Below are 20,739 nucleotides of genomic sequence, written 5' to 3'. Positions count from 1 at the left end.
CTGGCACCCCCCACGCTACGCCACTGATACTGAGCACCAATGATCTGATTAAGCATAAGGCAGCATCTTGTGGTCCGACAGTCTTCATGCTTATAGAAAACCTCCAAATTTTGCAGGCTGCAAAGGTTCCTTGGGAAGAAAAAGCAGTCATTTTGGACCCAGCATTGCCTTGCTGCTAATTTCCATCATCGAATTCCCTGGGAATCTGGCTTTATAAAGCCCGGAAGCTTTAGAGAAAGTGGGAGGCGGAATCCCACCACAAACTGTTTCTGAAATAACTTTTTAAAGCTACATTTTTATCCATGTTGGGTGCACATTGGGTGTGAGTTCTGGAAAATCTTCATAGCCATCAGATTTACACAGCTGGTAGCAATCTCTCCCTCCCCTCCCCACCTCGCTCTCTCTCACACCTTTTAATACTACAATGCTATAGTGTAGCCTGCTGTTTAGTGGAGAATATTAGCTCCCCTGTGCATTTTCTCTGCTCCTTCTTGCCAAGAAGAGGGTGGAGGGTGTTATAGCAGCACCGGTCCTGTAAGCTCTTATTTATTCGGGCTATTAATAGCTTTCACACAAACATTGCTCATTAGTCCAGTTTCTGACTGCTGTCACCAAAGCTCACGGGCTAGGCTGCCGAGAGCCTTGCAGTAGATGGATTCTCCACAAGAAGCATCCTGTTAGATCTCATCAAGGCTCAAAACTCATTCAGTATCTCAGGAGTGAGGAACCTCAGGTCTGGGGGCTGAATGTGGCCCTTCTGGAACTCTGGCCCTATGAACTCTGTTTTTGGCCTGGCCGGTATGCATCTTTGCTCCACCTGTTTTTGCCTCAGCCTTACCACAGCTAACATGTGGGCCCTGAAGGTAGCCTAAAAGCAAGGGTGCCAAATTGAATAAAATATGGGGGGGGAGCAGACCTGCCCCACAAAATTGATCACAAGATGCAGCACATACACACCACTTGAATAGCAATGGCCGTCAACTTTGAGGTGGCCTTTGGCCTTCTCAAATATTTTATTGGGGAGGCTGAAGGGACCTCATCCCCTATCATTTGGCTCCTATGCCTAAAAGGAAATGTGGCTCTCAGGTTGTAAAGGTTCTCTGCTCCTGTAAGATCCTCTTTCTAACACTGACCAACTTCCCAAAAAGCCCATAGGCAGAAGCATCATGAGAACAGGAGTTGTCTCCTGATGTCTGGCTCCAACCATCGGTATTCTAGGGCATATTAAACATGGAAGCTACCTGTTATGGTTCATTACTCTCCATGAATTCAGCTAATCCTTGTGTAAAGCTAGTGACCATCATTGAATCTTGTGGCAACAAATTCAACCAGCTATTTAGACATGAGAGGAAGGTGGTGGACTCCCCTTCATTGGAGGTTTTTAAATAGAGGCTGGATGTCAATCTGTCAGGGATTCTTTAGCTGAGATCCCTGCATTTCAGGGGATTGGATTACATAACCCTTTTGGACACTTCCAACTCTACAATTCTATGATTCACATGTTCCTAAAATGAGCAACCTGGGCTGGGAGAAATATTCTGTGAGGTTCCCACATAGGCTGGGAAGCTAGGTTATGAACTTGAAAGGTTCCCCTTTCCTGCCTTCTCCTCCTCCTTGCTCTGATTTATTATTTCCTTCCTGATGTTTCTCTGATTTGACGGCAGCAATTGCCAGTTGGCCTGCGACGGTTCGGTGTCCCGCAGATTTAATTTTCTGCCTTTCATGTACTGGCAGGCAACAGTTTTGTGGGAGTATTTCCCATGGGTACCACGCTTTGAGTACAGAATAGGAAAGATTCCATCTTCAGAGGAGAAGGAGAAACACATGACCTCAAGGTAAACATCTGCTACAAGGAAGGTGAGCAGCTGATGACCCAGTTGGAGATGAAATCCTATTTGGGAAGAGCTGGGTAATACGATGAGACAGACAAGCACATATGGAGCTCTGGCAGAGGATGCAGTGCCCGCATCAACCCTTCACTCACGCATAGGCAAGGAAACCATGTAACAGACAGTGACAGAGAACTACTTGGACATCCGATTAAGTATCTTCCCCATCAGGAGCCACTCCACACTCCTAACCCATAAGGAAATTCCCCAGGTCTGGAGAACTCCTTGTCTGTCAGTGGATAGGGAGGGTGGGTAGGGAGTGGGTGGAGATGGCTCAGTGGTAAAGTATCTGTTTGCAAGCAGAACTCCCAGGGTTCAATCCCCAGGGGCATCTCCAGGGACGGGAAAGAAAGGCTGATGTCTAAAACCCCAGGGAACTTTTGCCATTCAGACTAGACAATATTGAGCTAGATGGAGCAATGATCAGACTCCATTTTAGGTAGCTTTCTATGTTCCTATGCCAGTCAGAACAGCAGGGATTGGCCCTTCAGATGATGATGTGTGATGAGACCCTTATAAGTCCTAACCATTGGACCTGTTTCTTGGGTTGATGTGTGTTGTGGTCAAAGAGGTTCTGGAGGGTCATAGGTCCTCCACCCCTGGATTAAGGACCCTACTGCCCTATGTTGTAGGCTTGCTAGCCTAGCCAGGAGGTATATTAATCCAGGTCATTTGGAATCTGTTTGCCAGTTTGGTGCATAGCTGTGATTCCTGCATTGCAGGGGTTGGACTAGATGGCCCTTTGGGTCCCTTCCAACTCTGCAGTCCTATGATTTTATGAGTATATGCAGCTGGTTATTAACTGTTGCAGTTATGCTTTTGCCAACCAAACTGGGAGTGATTACTCAGAATCCTTTGCCTACTCTGATATTGACATACATGCATCTCATTTAGAGAGGATGTTGTAAATGCATCCTCAGCTCTTCAATCTGAATTAAATAACCCTTTAAGCATCTCTACACAACTCTTTTGAAATTTAAGGCCTTCTCAAATTTCTCTGGAATACCTAGATCAGTTTTGCCTGAATCAATCAGCACATGGCAGGCAAGACCAAGATGTAATTGCATACAAAGCTTGGCTCTCTATATACAATTTTAGGTAACTATATCAAGACTCCATTTTTCAAAGCTGGATTTATGCTGTGCATTAGAATCCTGGCAATTCAGAGCAACTTCTGTGCCACAGCAGCTGAACATTTTGCTATCCGCCCCCAGTCAAGAGACCCAGTCTTGTCCAGAGTGTAGCTAACAAACTAATACTGAATTGAAATCATGCTTTCTGTGTAATCTACCTACAGTCCTTGTGCCGGTAACAATTCCTTTCCAGTTCCTGCAGGATGTGCTCTGATATCAAGTGTGTGGTGGCACAGGGTATGAAGAATGGGAGCACAGTCAATTCCAACCATGTTACCCTACAGCAGCCTTCTCCAACCTGGTACCTTCCAGATGTTTTGAACCGCTACTCCCATCAGCCCTAGAGGACACCTAGTTGAGGAGGGAGGGAGAAAGGTTGGTTTCTGCTGCTCCAGAGAAGCGGACACGGAGCAATGGATTCAAACTACAAGAAAGAAGATTCCACCTAAACATTAGGAAGAACTTCCTGACAGTAAGAGCTGTTCGACAGTGGAATCTTGCTGCCAAGGAGTGTGGTGGAGTCTCCTTCTTTGGAGGTCTTTAAGCAGAGGCTAGACAACCATATGTCAGGAGTGCTCTGATGGTGTTTCCTGCTTGGCAGGGGGTTGGACTCGATGGCCCTTGTGGTCTCTTCCAACTCTATGATTCTATGATTATATGAGGAAGGCTGCACTAAAGCTTGTGAAAAATATCTGCATGGTTTAGCTGCAGAGTGAGATCTGCACTGCGAAGTGCAAGGTGAGATCTGAGGAACCATAAAAGCTTGTTCAATAAATCAGTACAAAGTCTCAGCATCAGCTCAAAAGACAATATACAAGACTCATAAGTCTACAACAGATCTCTACGATTCATGACTAGGCAATAGCTAAAACATGGTCCCAGCACTTGACATGCCCCTCTTTTAAAGAACAGGGTAGGACCAATCATTCACATAGCTTGCAAGCATGCACTCCAGCAAGTAGTCTGGGTCTGTTCATGCATGTACTTGGCGATGGGAGGTGAACCAGTCCCTCTGAGCCCCTTCCATCTCTGGTTCTTCTGGCCTCAGCATGGAGTCAGGTCATGGAGGCCTCACTCTTGGAAGGTAGATTAAGCACTGGTCCACTTGGTTCTCCATTCCCTTCTGTGATGTCCATCAATAATGAGGCAATCCCAACTGAATACTGAGGTTCTCCCCAGCTCCAGCCTTTGAATCTTCCCCTGATAGATCCTTCCAGCCATGAGTCAGGCAGTGCCATGGGACCCATGACATGGACAAAACAACATCAATTGGGGTGCCCCCTTCCCTGGTAGATTTGCCAGTCATGACAGCGCCATTGCAATTTTCAGCAGGCTGACAAGAGATGACCAACATTTTGACATTTTCCTAACGTCCCAACATAGCATCACCCCAGAGCATTGTAGGAATGTCAAAATGGCTTCCTCACCACCTGTCACTCAGTTAATTCACTGGAGAAGACAGGAAACCCAACTCAACTGAGCTTCCAAGATGCTTCGCTATTAGCAACTGCCTGAAGATGCCAGGTACTACTCCTAGTCCTGGATGTGAAGTTAAATTTCCAGACTCAAAATTCATAAGAAGAGCCTGCTGGTTCAAGCCAATGGCCCATCTAGCCCAGGATCCTGTTCTCACAGTGGCCAACCAGATACCTGTAGCAAACTGGCAAGCAGAATCCAGGCACAAGAGCCCTCTCTCTTACTGTGGCTTCCAGCATCTGGTGTGCAGAAGCATTACTGCCTACTAACCATGCAGGCTGTTCATAGCCATTGTGACTAGTAGCCATTGATAGCCGTATCCTCCCCTCCAGTTGGACTCCACTGTCCTCATCTCACCTCTCTCCATGCTCTCTCGACTTATCTATAGTATTTATACACCACCTTCTGATGCAAAGGTGGCTTACAAGCAATCAATGTTAACAATGACGCGTAATAAAACAGCAAAACAAGAATAGAGACACAATGATAAATGCAGTGCATTAAAACAGAAGCAAGAAACATATAAAATGATCTTCACTGTCATTAGAAGAATGAGAGAACAGGGTGGCCTTTGCTTAGTGCAGGGGTGGGGAACTGCAGCCCAGGAGTCTGGGTGTGGCTCTCCAGGCCTCTTCACCTGGCCCCTGGGTTCTCCTCAGACCATGCCCCCTCCCCAGCCCCACTTCATGCCCTCCTTGAGAGTTTCTGCCTGCACAGAAGGTGCCCTTGTACTGATATATTAGCGAAAATAACATACAAAACTGCATTATACTAGGGAAAACTGTTTTGCAAAAATATGTATACAGTGGACCCTCCAGATATGAACTTGATTTGTTCCGGGGGTCCGTGCGCAACCTGAAAAGTCTGCAACAAGAGGCGCCGCTTCTGTTCATGTGCACGGCATGATAGAGCACTTCCGCACATGCATGCGGTGTGCAAAGCGGTTCTGTGCATGCACGCGCTGCGAAACCAGGAAGTATACAATTCCGGGTTTGCCGCATTCGCAACCCAAAAGTTACGTTACCCAAAAGTATCATGACCTGAGGTACCACTGTATCAGGCAAAAATGTACACAAAAGGTGCGCTAGGATAAATTGCACTAAAATGCGGGTGAACTTTCATGAAGTCTTAAGAGAATCCCAAACTGATGGGGAAATGTAAGGAATTGAACTTGAAACTGGAAAAGTAAGAAACTGAAATAAATGGAAATAGGCACATTTCCCACCACTCATCCCTATCTAGTGCATAACAGATAACAGGTTTGGTAGCAAGTGGACATGTCCTGGGAGAACATTTCATAGTTTTTGCGCCACCACATTAAAGATTGTTTCTTCATTAATCATCCATCTGAAGGGTCCTAAGAGAGTATCTTAAGCAAGGAGCTGATAAGGAGTAGGTGACCTATTAGATTTGCTAGCTAAACCTGAGGACATTCTGTTTTTTACCCACCAAACTGCTCTGAGCTGATCTGAATTGAAGGGATTCCTCCAAAGACTTTGCTAGTACCAAGTTCATAACTCTACCTTCCTCAGAACACTTGTCAACCTTTCAGAGAAAGAAATATTTCTTTCAAGAGAAATTGTGGATTGTTTGGGACAAATATATCCTGAAAGTAGCTGACCACTTGAGTAATATCATGCTTTTGTATGTGGGTGTCTGGTACTGAAGGGCCTCTGTACACAGAGAATCTATAGATAAGTGCTACCAAATGAAATAATTACATTTCCTGCTTTATTTCCCCCTCTCTTGTTAAGCTGCTTAGGAAATCAATGGACGGAACTACATGAAGTAAGAAAACACAGGCTTGCAGCCATGGGTCAGGAGCTAAAAAGCAGCACACAGGCTCACACGGCTTCCAGGACAAACATAAGAAGAGCCCTGCTGGTTCAGGCCAAAGACCCATCCAATCCACTGTCCTTTTCCCACAGTGGCTGACCAGATGCTCATGGACATTATGGCAAAGGAGGAAACTACCCTGAAATTTAACTTCCAGAGACCTGGTAAGCATGGATGACCTCTGGAGATATGCCCTGTACTTCTCCAAAAGGCAAGACAAGGACAGAACTAGAAGACGTAATTGCTATTTATGTAGAACATTCCTAGACAGCTTAACGTTTAAAACATCTAAGTAGTATACAATATGCGATAAAACATAACGCAAGAAGATGCCACAAAATCATTAAACACATCATAAGAACAGTAAAAATTACAACAACAGAAGAACAAAAACACAGAGGTGTAAAAATCCAGCCTCAGGGATCCGGAAAGGCCCAGGCAAAAAGAGATGTTTATGAGAGACGGCCAAGACAGATAACTCAAAGCACCTTGCAAACTGCAGAGGGGGCAACTATAGAAAACCCTGTTTCTGGGAGAGTGCTCTTCAACAATCTGCAGGGTGTAGTGCCAGACTTATTTATTTTTATTAATTTGCATGAATCCCTATACTGCCAACATTAGGGGAGAGGAGTGCTACAGTGATTGACAGCATAAAATAAACACTTTAGCCCTTGTATACTCTCTTTCCCCCTTTCCTTCCTTTTTCACATATTTCTAGTTGCAAGTTCCTTTATAAACCAAAGGAAACAAAAACACATACGTACAAGCCTGCAATTGCCAATTCTAGACACTTCTTCGTCTTAGTATCCTGTTGAAATTCTGTAGGAGGCAGCCATAAAAGAAGATTAAAAGCAACAATGTCTTATTAAAGTTACCAATGGATCAGTTGATGTATTAATGTGTTCTTCTCAGCTGTTAGAAGTCTACACTTATCCAGAGAATCAAACGCTAATATATCAAGGCTTGAATGCCTGCTTCGTCCCATGGGAAATGAGAACCCCTTCTATTGTGTATTTATCTGCTCCTGAAACAAGGTGGTCAAAACACACAGAGGTCAGACAGAAAGGAGAGAGGGGGAGTGGCAGGCTGTGAGTGGAGAGACTCATCTCTATTACTCTCCAGAAATGAATTGTCTAAACCTAGCACAGCATTTCTCAAACTTCCAGGAGCTGAAACACATCCATGAGGGATGAGCTCCATGAGCACGGCTTAGGAAACATTTTATGGGGATCGCCTCCCAGTCTAGCTTCTTCAAGGAGTCCTCGGAGGGGGTGTGGGGAACAGCAGGGCCTGGTGCTCACTGGGACTGGTAGGGCAGAAGGTAAGGAGGCCAACAGTAGGTGCAGGCAGAGTCAGTGACAGATAGAGCAGTCTAGTTTTGGCCGCATTTTATATATATATATATGATATTTATTAAAGTTTCAAAGAAAAGATTACATAAATAAAAAGAGAAAAAGCTAAAAGAAATAAATAAAAAAATACAAAATACAGAAAAAAGATAATAAACACTTTTTAAAAAAACACATCAATCTTTCCGTACCTTACATTTCATTTCCTTACTTCTCTGACCTCCTCACACCTCCCTTTTTTGTATTCCAGTTCTATTAATTAATTCAGCAATTCCTTTCCCTCTTTGTTTTTATCTTACTCCTTTAACTTAATAAATTATAACTTTGGATTTTCATCTGTTAACAACCCATTTTTACATACACCTTAATAACATTGCTGCTAAAACCACTTAACTTCATTCAGACATCATTCTAACATTCATTAATTTTGCAATATTTCTGTAAATAGTCTTTAAATTTCTTCCAATCTTCTTCCACCGACTCTTCTCCCTGGTCTCGGATTCTGCCAGTCATTTCCGCCAATTCCATATAGTCCATCACCTTCATCTGCCATTCTTCCAGAGTGGGTAAATCTTGTGTCTTCCAATACTTTGCAATAAGTATTCTTGCTGCTGTTGTAGCATACATAAAAAAAAGTTCTGTCCTTCTTTGGCACCAATTGGCTGACCATGCCCAGGAGAAAGGCCTCTGGTTTCTTCAGGAAGGTATATTTATATACCTTTTTCATTTCATTATAGATCATCTCCCAGAAAGCCTTAAACCTTGGGCATGTCCACCAAAGGTGAAAGAATGTACCTTCAGTTTCTTTACATTTCCAACATTTATTATCGGGCAAATGATAGATTTTTGCAAGCTTGACTGGTGTCATGTACCACCTGTATATCATTTTCATAATATTCTCTCTTAAGGCATTACATGCTGTAAATTTCATACCTGTGGTCCATAACTGTTCCCAGTCAGCCATCATTGTGTTATGTCCAACATCTTGTGCCCATTTAATCATAACAGATTTCACCGTTTCATCCTGAGTATTCCATTTCAACAGCAAGTTATACATCTTAGTTTTGGGTTCTAGCAGTTCTGTTTCTAATTTTGATTTTTCCACCTGGAAGCCAATTTTCTTGTCCAAATTGTATGCCTCCATTATCTGATAATAATGAAGCCAGTCTCGCACTTTATTTTTTAGTTTCTCAAAACTCTGCAGTTTCAGTCTATCTCCCTCTTGTTCCAGAATTTCCCAATATTTCGGCCATTTGGCCTCCATATTGAGCTTTTTCTGAGCTTTCGCTTCCATCGGTGACAGCCACCTTGGGGTTTTGTTTTCCAATAGATCCTTATATCTTATCCAATACCCCATTGGATAGTTTTGGCCCCATTCTTTCCCCTGCTGAGTTTTACAAGGACAGCACTGAGCCTATGGAGGAGGAAGATGATGGCATGGGCTACAATGCCCTGGACTGGTTGGAAGTAGCTAGGTGGGCTGGTGGTAATTGGTTGAGCGCAGACTGATGTTGATGGGGCAGTGCCACATTGACTTTAATGGATCTGCTTCCACTGGTTGGGCAGCTTGTATTTCACCAATTTTGGAGAAGGTTCGGAAAATCCAAATGCAAGAAGAATGCCCTCATGGCTCCCACCACCCCACCCTTGAGCACCCAGACTCCCTCTCAGCCACAAATGCATTCTTCCAAGCCTCTCTTTCTGGCCCTCAAGACTCTCACACTCTCCTGGAGTGTTTTTGCCTAGCAAGCGTTAAAGTGTCCTTGAACTCTGATGATGCCTCTGGCTTTCCTGGATGGAGAACAGAGGAGAGTGTGCCAGGGTGTGTAGAAGGTGACCTACTGTAGAAAGTAAAATTTAAATCTGTTGCTCTTTCCACATTATCCCATTTACCGTTCCCAAAGCAAATAAAGTAAATGCACACACACACATTCACACAAATTATTTTACTTGCAAAATCCATTCAGATACCAACAATCTGTATGCATAAAACCAGCAGACATTACCTTTGTTCATGTCCACAGCAGTAAATTCTGTATTCTCTCCTGTTCTTCATAAATTGATTGAAATCTTAATCAGAGGTAGGGTTGATGCCAACAGGCTTCTCTTGCTGGCGCCAATGTAAAACATTCCTGTGCCCCCAAGCATTTATGTGAGATAAGTCTATGGAATTGTTTGTGGTATCCTCTGAATTTTTAATAGGATTTTTAAAAAATAATAATGTGGTTTAATTGTTGCATCATTATCTGCTCTTATTTTATTGTTGTTGTGATCTCATTTGCCCTGGAATCAGCAACAGTGAAGGGTGGAGAAGAAATCTTTTAGATAAATAAATGAATAATATTCAGCCACATCACCAGCTCCTACTAACAAAACCGAGTGCCTCCCTTTTTTGGTAAATCTTTTAAATATAATTTTCACAATACAGAAAGAAACTCTGAAGGTATTCCCCTAGTTTATCAAGGGAGAATGCACTCATTATCCACTTTTACTTGTGGGCAAGTAAGAGCAAGCGAGGGAAAGAGTTTTTGCTGTTACTGTTTTTTTATTCATTATTTATTTATAATGATGACCTTATAAGAAATTTTAATAACAAAGATAAGCAAAAAAACAACAACCACAATAATGGAAAAGTAGAGATACATTATAATGGTCAGAAAATGACAACACTGACAACATCCTCCTAAATAAAAATTAAAGGATTGTACCCAATGCTAGCTGCACCCAGAGTAGAACCGCTGGAATGAACAGTCATGACCCACTTTGGTTAATTAATTTCAGTTGAGCTGTTCTGAGTAGAACTTAGCTGGATGCGACCCAAAGAAAGAAAGAGGCAGCTTCTGGTCATGTTCCTCCTAATAAAGAATAAGGTTGAATTGTGATTTGAACCTTCTTGTTCCTATCATGAATGAATAGACACAGATCTGACGGCAATTCAAACTATTGACTGAGGGTTGTCTCAGAGTAGGCTCGTAAAAATTAATGGATACAACTAACTTGAGTCCTTTGATTACAATGTGTCTGCTCTGAGTAGGATAAACATTGTATACAACCCCAAATCGGGGTTGAAGGCTGGGGGCAGAATACCACCAAAAATGTTCACCTTCCCAAAGGTTGAGTTGCTTCAGGTCACCTCTTAATAGAAGCTACCAGCAGAAAAGTCTCTTTGAAATGAGCTCCGTCCCTTGACAGGCCCAATAATCACTTGCCTCCACAAGCCGGTGCCCTAAAAATCCCTATCTCGTTTTCTTCAGATTCATTTGAAAGGCCTGACAAGAGGCCTGGAGAAGAGGCCAGGGTGAGGAACATGTATCCTATTAGCCATTTACAAGAAGCCTTCCATCAAAACCTTTAAGTGAAGTTTTTGGGTTGATTGGAAGCAAAAGGCTCTGATTAAATAAGAAACTCCATCTGGTTCAAGAGTCCAGCAAAGGATGGGGGGGAAAGAAGCCAAGTGAATACTTTCAGCTACTTGTCAATGACATTGCTGTAAGAATGTCTCTCTCCTCCCTCCCTCCACCCCTGATGATAATCAGGTAATAAGCAGGACTGAAAGAGCTGGTCTGAAGAAAAGAACAAGCAGGGTGAAAGGCTATGGAAACATATGGGTGACTTCTCCTGGTTCTACTGTTTGGGGGTTTTCTGATGTCCCAAGGCCCAGACCTAGCACACCCTTGAAGAGCAATTGTGTATTCTGATGTAGCAAGGATGGGAGACCTGCGGCCCTCCAGATGTTGTTGGACTACAGCTCCCTTCAAGCCTGACCATTGGCCATGCTGGCTGGTGTTGATGGGAGTTGGAGTCCAACCACCCCTGGAAGGCCTATAGGTTCCCCTGATGTGGGACAGTCAGAGATTTGCGGCTCATGGGTGCAGCGGAAATGAAACATGTGTGATGTGGTCTTGGGTGAAAATGTGCCACAACTTTATTGACTACACAGCTGGTAAGTAGGGTTTGCATGGCAGTAGGGCAAGGAGCAGGTCAGCATTCCAAGCAGCCCTTGCTATTGTTGTGGTATTCTGCTCGATGACTGGGAAGCATCCAAAGCACCTATGGGTGTTCCATCATGCTACAGGAGAAGGGGAGGGCTGGGGCTGCAGGCCTCTCTATTGATTCTGCTGAAGGACCAACAACCTTTGGATCTCCCCCTCTCCTTGAACTCCTTCCATTAAAGATGGTCATTACATGTATTGTGTAACTACAAAATAGTGCCTGGGTTTGCTTTTCCCCTCCTCCTTCCCCAGATTTCTGTTGTGCTACGCCTTTTAGATTGTAAACCTGAGGGCAAGAATAGCTTCACTATTGATATCTGTAGGCCACTCTGGGAACTGTTTTTGGCTGAAGAGTGTTATTAAAATGCTGTAATTTAATTACTGTAGATTTTTCCCTCTTCCCCAGCATGCTCTAGGAATGAGATTACACCGTGACGTGATATTATTGCAGGACTTTCTGGAGAAGAAAAGAAGGTTGCAAAAGGGCTGGCAAATTTCATCCCCAGTCCCCCAAATTTGCCCACAGTGCCCCCTGAAATACGAATGAGGGAAGAAAGTTCCATCCCCTCTCATCTCTGAACTGCTCTCCTCTGCCCCCCCCCTCTCTCACACACACACACATAGTCCAATGTTCTCTGCCTGAAATGAACTGTATATCTTGTGGCAATGCAAGACTGGCAAACTTGGCAGTCCCTGTCCTTGTGGACTTACACAATGGGCTTTCAATTCCCCAAGTAATTGTGTGGAGGACATGCAAGTTGTGCCTCTCCTCTTGTCCTTAACAGTCCCTTGAGATTCTTTTTTTCTACATTTTGATCAGCAGCCTCAGCCTCGCCTCCTTCCTGCATTCTCCCACATAATTAGAACATCTAAATCTCTTCAATATTTCACTCTGACTTCGTAAAATTTACTTTGATTACTGGCACCCAGACTGCGGACTTGCAAAATTCCTCTAAAATGGTTGAGATAAGCATAATTGCTTCTCATTGTTCCTTCTGAAAACATCTCCTACTTTTATAGCTGCAGTGAATTCAATCACCTTTTGTTGACTCTAGGAATCTTTATGGAGTACTGTGCATAACGGTGAAAGTCCCCGGTGCCTCTTGATTGCTGCGTAATAAAATGCCTGGGTTTGAGAGAAGTTTCTTGAAACCAATCCCTTCCGATATGCTATTCCTACATGTGCAGTAAACAAATTCACCAGGATCTGGAGGAGAAGGAACTGTCAGAGAGCATTCAAAGATTATAAGAACCAAATTTGTACAGTATTTTCAAGTGTATATGGAAAAGCTTCAGAAATGTGTAAGAGGGAGGGGGAGGGGATAGAGAGGAAGTGCCAGTTGCTTAAGATCACAAGATCCTGCTGAATCAGACCATCTGGTTCTTACAGTGACAGAACAGATGCCTATGGGAAGCCCCAGAACAAGACCTGGGTGCAGTAGCACTCTGCCTACCTGTGATTACAAGAAACTGGTACTCAGACAGTGGAGGTAGAAAACAGCCATCATGGCTAGTAGCCATCAGTAGCCTTGCCCTTCATGAATTTCTGTAACCCTTTCCTAAATCCATCCACCAGTACCTCTTGTCGGAGTGGGATCCATAGTATGCACAGCATGAATAAGTAGCTTTTTTGGTCTTTCCTGAATCTTCCAACCTGAAGGAGTGTCTCCAACCCCATAGTTCAGCCCAGACACTGAGGTCCAGCTCTGAGGACATTCTGGCGGTTCCCTCACTGCGAGAAGTGAGGTTACAGGGAACCAGGCACAGGACCCTGTGGAACGCCCTCCCATCAGATGTCAAGAAAATAAACAAATATCTGATTTTTAGAAGACATCCGAAGGCAGCCCTGTTTCGGGAAGTTTTTAATGTTTGATGTTTTATCGTATCTTTAATATTCTGTTGGGAGCAGCCCAGAGTGGCTGGGGAAACCCAGCCAAATGGGTGAGGAATGAATGAATGAATGAATGAATGAATGAATATTCAGCTTCATTGAACGTCCTGTGTTCTATTATTTTGGGAGAAAACTGTCTCTTTCTCCACCATCTCCATACCTTATACAATTTAATACTCCTCTGTTATATCACTTCTTGTTTGCTTTTTCTGCAAACTAAAAAGCCCACACGGTGCAACCTTTTCTCATAGAGGAGTTAATCCAATCCTTGGACCGCTTGGGTTGCCCTTTTTTGAGCCTGAAGCTTGAGCTTCCTGTCTTCTCTACTTGCACAACTCTACCAACTGTGAGATGCAAAAGATATATCTTGTGCCTCTGGTACTATGAGTGTAGGAGATGTGTATTCACTCCAGGCATTATAACTGTCATAATGGGTTGAGCATGTGTTGTGGTACAGCAAAGGGTTTGCATGCAGAACATCCCAGCTAATCCCTGGGATCTTCAAGTAGGACTGAGGAAGGTTTGCTTGAAACCCTGGAGAGAAGCAGAGGTTACTGAGCTAGATGGACCTGTGGTCAGACTTGGGTCAAAGGTACTCCTCTGATGATATAATAACACCAGAAACTGCCTTTCATGAGAGCACATGACCGATCATCTCTTCAGGTTCCCTCTGCATTCAGTGGTGTCCAAAGCTGCTCATACTGCCATGGAAAGACCACCCAAGCCAAACAGGGCAAGAAGGATGAGAAAGTTTAGACAGGAACAGGCCAGCTGCTGCTCCCAGCTGGGAGTTATGGAGCCAAACAGAGAAATGGTCGTGTTACTGTTGCTTTCTGATGCTTGTCACAGCTTGCCATCATCACTGCAATACAGCAAGCAAAGTAGACAGAGCTTTAAATGGAAAGCTTTTCTCCCACCCAGAAAAGTCTCCCGCATATATGCCTATTGCTTTCACTGTTTTCTATTGCCCACTAAAAACATTTTTGTTTAGACATACGTACCCAGATATGTAGAATCTTGATATGTGATTTAAACTGTTTTTAGCCTATTAATGATTGTAGTTTTCTTTGCATGCTTTTAAATAGCTGTCTTTAACTGTTTTTTTACTGATAATGTTATTGTTTTATTCTCTTTGTAAACCACTTCGAGTTTTCTTTTCTTTTCAATCAAGCAGTATAGAAAATTTTCAAAATCAAGAAAAAATATTTCTTTTTTAAGAAACAGAAGGATATGCAGTTATAGGGTGGCGTCCCACCCCCTTGTTCCATTAGTGCACAGATTGATGCTAGCGCAAGGGAACCTTCCCCTATGCATGCCCTGCACCCTCCCCAGATCTGCTCTGGAGGGTTTGGGAAAACTCACAACAGATTTTGGGAAAGGGAGAGGAGTTCCATTGTGTAAGTAGAAATCCTTGTGCCCACAGAAAAAGTGACAGCGCTACACTGGAATCAAGTCATTAGGTGCAACAGTGAAGACTGATAAGCACTATTTAACCAGTAAGAATATGCAGTGGAGCATTCTGTATGTGCAAAGCATAAAGAAACTACATGACGTATTTCTTTTATGGGGTGTTCCCTTGTTTTGGTTTTTTGGCTTTGGAGTTGTTACAGTTTCTGAACCTGCACCTCAACATTCCACACATCCTGGAAGCTCACAGGTCTTATTATATTAAACATTTGATTTTGATGAAAAGTAATAATAATAAATCTATAGCCAATGTACTTTTGTTTTCCTAGACTCCCTAGGAAAGTGTGTGTCAGAGTCGATAGAGTGTTGGACTAAGACCTGAGAAATGAAGGTTCAGATCCCTTCTCAGCCATGGAGCTCACTGAGCAACTCGTGCCGCTCCTTTGCTCTCCTTTGCTCACAGGTAGGTTGTGGGGAGGAAGAGCAGCTACCTACATCACCTTGAGCTCCTTGGAGGAAAGGTGTGAAATAAAAGTGATAAATACAGTGGTACCTCGGGTTACAGACGCTTCAGGTTACAGACTCCGCTAACCCAGAAATAGTACCTCGGGTTAAGAACTTTGCTTCAGGATGAGAACAGAAATCTCGCCGGCACGGCACGGCAGCAGCAGGAACAGTTTCAGGTTAAGAACGGACTTCCAGAACGAATTAAGTTCTTAACCTGAGGTACCACTGTAAATATATGCGTACAGGCAACAACCAATTTAGGTGCATACAAAGGATGTGCGATCGCACATATGCACACAGTGTCAAACCTGGAAGTAGCCCCCACCACGTCATAAAGATGTCACAAAAAGGGGCAGGGCAGAGTGGGCTTACATGCACTCTGCTGACGTGTGCGGGGGTCCAGAATGTAACTCCTGTGCAAAACGAGGATTGCCTATACTCCTTTATATTTGGGTGGTTCTCTCTTGATTCCAAGCTGATAGGCACTTGACCACCTGAGATTGATATGATGAAAGATAATGATTTCTCTCCCCCCAACCCAGCCCAAGTGGAAATAGTTCATTCTCTTTCCCCTCCATTTTCTCTTCCACCCCAAAGACTAACATTTAGCCTTCTGCAATCTGGCTTTGTACTTCTAAGCATAAATGGTCATTCATCAACTCTGCATGGCTATGCATTTCTGCTAATGACCTGATATGGGAACCTTGCCAGTTCTGCTAATAACAGAGCGACTGAGTAGGCAAAAAAAGAAAAGAAAACCTAGTTATTGATCATTATTAGTTTCTTGTTAAATGAGGTGCGACATTGACAATTTACCTGCTTGGTGAAGAAATGTGTTAGTAGCCAATAAGGCAAGGTATTCCTCATGTCTTCCTTTTTCCTTAAGCAGTCATTTTAAAAACACACATATATAGAATTATATAATATATGTAAAAATATGCCTAAAATTACCCCGTGTCTATCCCTAACAACTAAAATATTTCTAAATAGAGAAAGGTTACATTTAGGGCTGTCATTCATTTGCTTTCATTCATATTAAGTGAGTAATGAATTAAATTTCAATAAATTTGCATATTGCTTAAACCTCCATACAGGTGCATTTCTGAGATATTGAAAGAAATGTGAGCTAATGTACAATGTAATAAAATAGCATCCATCATTCATTGTTTACAATTTACATTTTTTCTGCTATGGTAAGTTGCAAGAAACCTAACAGCCTTAAGAAATAAGCATCCCTCCCCTTTACTCAAAGCCCACCAATTAAAATTCACCTCCCAGCCAATTAATCAACTGAAATTTTAGTTGATTGATCTCCTGATTATATTTGTGTGCAGCATACTCCTAGGCATGCCTACTAGGAGGAAAATCCAGCTGAGTTTAATAAGACTGATTCCAAGATAAGTGTGTTTAGGATTGTGTCCTCAGACTACAACTATCATCATCATCATCATTGCCTTCCATCAGGATCAAATCAGAAACTGGGATGGCTTCTGTAATTCTGGGACTGTCCCTGGAAAATAGGGACACTTGGATGGTATACTGTAAGTCACTCTGGATCACAGTGAGAAAAACAATATGGGTGTCAGGATTACAGATGTCCCTCTTACACCAAGAACGCAACAAGCTAGTGGTTTAATTGCCCATAGATTTATTAGTATTTACAGAGTTGTTTCAGTCTGAGCTCACAACTCAATCATCTGGTGACGATGACGTTGAGCTCACTAAAGGGCGGGTCATCCACCAACAGGATACCCTCCATCGGCCGCCCCTCCTCCTGTGTTGTGTAGTGGTTAAAAGCGATAGACTCATAATCTGGGGAACTGGGTTCACGTCTCTGCTCCTCCACATGCAGCTGCTGGGTGATCTTGGGTTAGTCACACTTCTCTGAAGTCTCTCAGCCTCACTCGCCACACAGAGTGTTTGTTGTGGGGGAGGAAGGGAAAGGAGAATGTTGGCCGCTTTGAGGCTCCCTAGGGTACTGATAAAGCGGGATATCAAATCCAAACTCTTCTTCTTCTTCTTCCTGTTGGACTGACACCAAGCCTGGACCCTACTCCTTCATTGTGTCCGTGGGGGCTCAGGGGGCAGTTTGCCCATTCCCCTCTGGAGCCGTCTCTAAAGGCTAAAGTTCCTCTGAACCTGCCTCTGTCTGACCTACGCTAACTTGGGAATTTACAGCAGGCTCTCCAGGATGGGAGGGGCTTGCATCATCTCAGTATGGGAAGGAAGCTAGCCTCTGTTTTCCCCAGCCTACCACCCCTCCTCTTCGGAGTCCTCGCTGTCGCTCTGGGAAGGGATGTTCTAAATATGATACACTGACTGGCAGCTTCAGTCCAGAGTTTCAGGCAGAAGTCTTTTCCAGTTATACTGGATATATCAGGGATTGACCTGCGACCTTCTCCATTCAAAGCAGATGCTCTACCACTGAGCTACAGCCCTTCCTTTGACTCATCCTAGACAGGAAGCGGTATAAGAATACTTCCTGTTCTAGCTGAGCTTGGCTTTGGCAACAAGGTGCTTCCTGACTTCTGATGTGTTCCTCTAATTCTTGGTTATTCTTCAACATGGAATCCTAGTTTGGCCCTCAGCCCTACCACCGGGCTTCTCCTTCATTCACTGCCTACTCTTTGCTTAGTTCATTCCCAACCATGCCTCCTAGTTCATCCTTTTTGGTTCTGACTACAAGCTGACCCCATGGCTCCTGGCTTAACCCAGACTACTGCAATCCCACAGGCCTCTAGTTGGTCACTGTGAAAAAGCAATGCAAAATTAAATGGGCTCCCTCTGGCCTGAGCCACAGAAAGTTTCTTCTTATTCTCATGGAGCAAACCTGGCAGGATCAGGCCATAATATTCTGCACCTACCAAAGTGGAATCCATACATTCATCTTTCATGTCCACATTTTCACCTTCTGGGAGGCAGACATAAAAGCAACAGATCCTTTATCATCTCACAACCTCTGCCAAGTCCTTCATACTTTTAACTTATCCATTTCCCTTCAGAATTCTTTATTTTTTATTTTTTTTACAACATCCTATTAAAAGGGAAAGTTCTAAAGAGATCTAAAGCTGCAAAGGGTTTTGCTAATGAGAAGGTGCTGAGGACAATTTCAAGCCCACTTTTTCCTTTCCATCTCTTTTTTTGCAAAGAGGGGGATATTGATTACTATTTTCAATTTAAATCTTGGACCAGCTTCTTCCTCTCTCTCCTTCTCTTTCCCCCCACCCCCTGCCCCAGCTCTCCTTCTCTCTGATGTGCATGAGGGTCCTTCTAGTTGCAAGCAATGAAAACTAAATTGCCATTTCTTTGAGCAAGATTGTACTGGGAATAACTGGCGCAAACAACAATGGATGGTATTTGGCAGGGAATACCCAGATGCCTTGGACCCCAAACAGAGAGACCAATTTTCATCCAGTCTGATGGGGGGCTTTCACTAATAGATTGGGGATTTCTCAGAGCCTCTCATCTTGTGGCTGAAACTGAGCAGCATTGACTCCACAACTGTATTAGCTGACCTTTTCTGGAAGTTGCCCAGAATGTTTGCAGAAAGAAGAAAACAAGGAAAGATGGAAGCACCTCCAATTATCAGGGAAAGTCAGGTATTTTTCAATCTCAGCATGATTCCTATGACTGTTAAATACTAGAAACAGCTACCAGGCAGGCTGGTTGAAGCTCAGCGTTAACATGAAAAAAACAAAGCAACTGTTGCCATATCCGCTGAGAAGAGAAAACAACGCAAGAGGTTTCAATTGCAAAAGGAGAAACCGAGGCCTGCTTTTCACATCCGTGTCCATTGCTGAATTCCTCTGCACTGCACATACAGCAGCATTCTTGCCAGGGCCGGACCTACCATTATGGAGAGTGAGGCAGTTTCCTCAGGTGGCAGATGCTGGGGCAGCACTGGTGAGGTGCTGAAGAACAGGGCTGCTGCCTTCAGGTGTAAGAAAATCAAACTTCCAATTGAGTTGGATTCATCATATGGAATGGGGGAAGGATCCATTTGGGCCAGCCTTGATACTTGTACGGTAGCATGTTCCAGAACTGCTAGACACAGCTCTCGCAGATGGACATGTGCCAAGGATAAAAGTGACTTGGGTTGCTTATATTGAACTTGACAGTATGGAGCCCCACCTCACAAGGGTGGTGTTGGCAGGCTTCTCGCTAGGCCCAAAGCATCTGCAGTGAGGGGAGTTGAATCAAAGGAAAAACAACAGAAGTCTAGGGATCTGGTACAGTCACTGAATAAACTGAGTCATGTCCCAACAAAACAAGGAAACTGGGAGGAGTCATAGAAACAGTCCCCTCTGAGGTTTTAAGTGTTGTGGTGCAGCATCAGATGGCATATATATCCTACCTGGTTTGGGCCATGCAGCCCCTGAAGGGTTGGCCAAGGGGACATCCCACTCTAGAAGCAAAAAAGATGTCCCACCCCTTTTACAAATCTGGACACCTGCCCTTGAAATATGAATGGGAATAATTATGATTCAATGAATGGGCGGGATGGCATCTGATTCTAAAGTCTTCTGCTGCTCAGTGATTTTTGCCACCAGCTCTCTCATAGGAGCTTAGGAAGCTGCCTCATACTGAGTCAGACCATTGGTCTGTAGCACAGCATTGCCTACACTAACTGTCAAAAGCTCTCCAGGGCTCCTAGCCATCTCTGGAAATGCAAAGGCTAGATGGCTCTAGCCTTTATTCTCCCCTCTCTCTCATTCATTAATCCACCATTCATCAATTCTCTCTCTCTCACTCACTCTTATGGTTGGGCTGCACCTGGGAAGGCCCCCCAGAGCCCACCCCAATTCCCAAATTGCGTTGAAACTTCCCTAGGTGAAATTCATGGTGGGATCTCATTCCAAGATCTCAGTGTTTTCCATGTGTCCCAAGCTGAAATGCTTGGGAAACCCTTGAGAAATATCACACACTGGTCTTACTGAGTCCTTTCCATGACTGCAAAATTCTCCTGAGATGTTCCTCTCCAGCAGGAACCTCCAACTTTGCCTTGGCTGCTTTCTGTCAGCAAAATTTCCCTGCCAGCTCTATTCTTAAGCCTCCTTTGTAAGTTCTGCTTGAGGGAAACAGCTGGCCTTCCCTGAAGGGGGTGCCACCAGGGGCTCAGTTCAGAGATCAGCTTGGCAATGGCAGCCGAAACGATTACAGCCAAAAAGAAGTGCACTAAACTGAACCTAAGAGGCTCATTTTGCAGCAAGAAAGACTTTGAAAGGGCCATTCACTTCTCATCACTCTCGAATCACCTGG

The sequence above is a fragment of the Podarcis vaucheri genome (genome assembly GCF_965113315.1).
Source record: "Podarcis vaucheri genome assembly, chromosome: 7".
Lineage (NCBI taxonomy): Eukaryota > Metazoa > Chordata > Lepidosauria > Squamata > Lacertidae > Podarcis > Podarcis vaucheri.
This window is presented reverse-complemented; position numbering follows the sequence as displayed.